The sequence below is a fragment of the Plasmopara halstedii genome (genome assembly GCF_900000015.1).
Source record: "Plasmopara halstedii genome assembly, contig: Scaffold_3060, whole genome shotgun sequence".
Taxonomy (NCBI): domain Eukaryota; phylum Oomycota; class Peronosporomycetes; order Peronosporales; family Peronosporaceae; genus Plasmopara; species Plasmopara halstedii.
Window position 1 is genome coordinate 207,740 of NW_020189964.1, and position 1,161 is coordinate 208,900.

Genomic DNA, 1,161 nt, shown 5'->3' on the forward strand with positions numbered 1-1,161 from the left:
TTATTTTCCGTGCAAAGCACGACGCGGGGATGGTACGTCAGAGCAAGTCTCCTCATTTGTCCCCTACGTCTTGTGTTCGAAAACTGAACGGCAAGTGGCGTATCGTTTATACTTACAATAAGATCAACGCGGCCACCATTTCGGCACAGACGCCGAACCCAGAAATGGTGTTCTTCAAAACAACATGGTTGCACAAAGTACAGTGCACTCGATTTGGTAGATGGGTATTACCAATTGCTCATGAGAGCGAGTGATATTCCGCTAACAGCGGTGAACACTCCGAGCGGCATGCTCTGGGAGTGGCTGGTAATGCCCAAGGGCTGTTTAATGCACCAGCAGCATTATATCGTCTTGTGACGCAGTTGTTCTGGCCCCACAGGGCACATGCTTTGACGACATTTTCGTTCACAGTCGTGCGGGGCACGGGAGGAAGGATGAAGAGAACCACATCGTTCATTTAAGAGCAGTGCTCGAGTGCATGCGCACGAACAAACTGTACGACAATGCAGACAAGTGCATCATTGGCGCAGAAGAGATTCCCTTTTTAGAGTGCTTCATTGGGAAGCGTGGCCTTCCAGCGAAACCCGCAAAGGCCAAGGCCATTGTAGATTGGCCGGTTCCAAAGAACCAGCAGGACTTGCGTAAGTGGCTTGGTCTTGCCAATAACTTGCACAAGTACAGCGTAAATTACGCAGGAATGGCCCAGCCATTACCCAACCTTCTTCAAAAGGATGCAGAATTGTGTTGGAACACCGAACATCAGAAGGCTTTTGACGGAGTCAAAGACAGCCTCCTGCATGCGTCAATACTGGCGCTGCCAGACCCTGATCGTTCTTATAGCGTCGTCTTTGACGCTACGGATTCCGCCATCGGCTGTGCACTGCTGCAAGCAGACACCGTGGGGCGAGATCGAGTGATCGCGTTCGAATCTCAAAAGCTCAAAGCTGCAGAGAGGAACTACCCAGTTCATGACAAGACGCTACTTGTGATGAGGTATGCACCTGTCAAGTTCAGGGTCCACTTGCTCGGCTCCAAGCCGTTTGTGATTTACACAGATCATGCGTCACTACGCACTGCGACTCAGTCGCCCCAGCTCTCGCAGAGGAATATAACTTCGAGGTGAAGTATAAGCCGGAAAAGCAGAATGCTTTGGCTGATGCG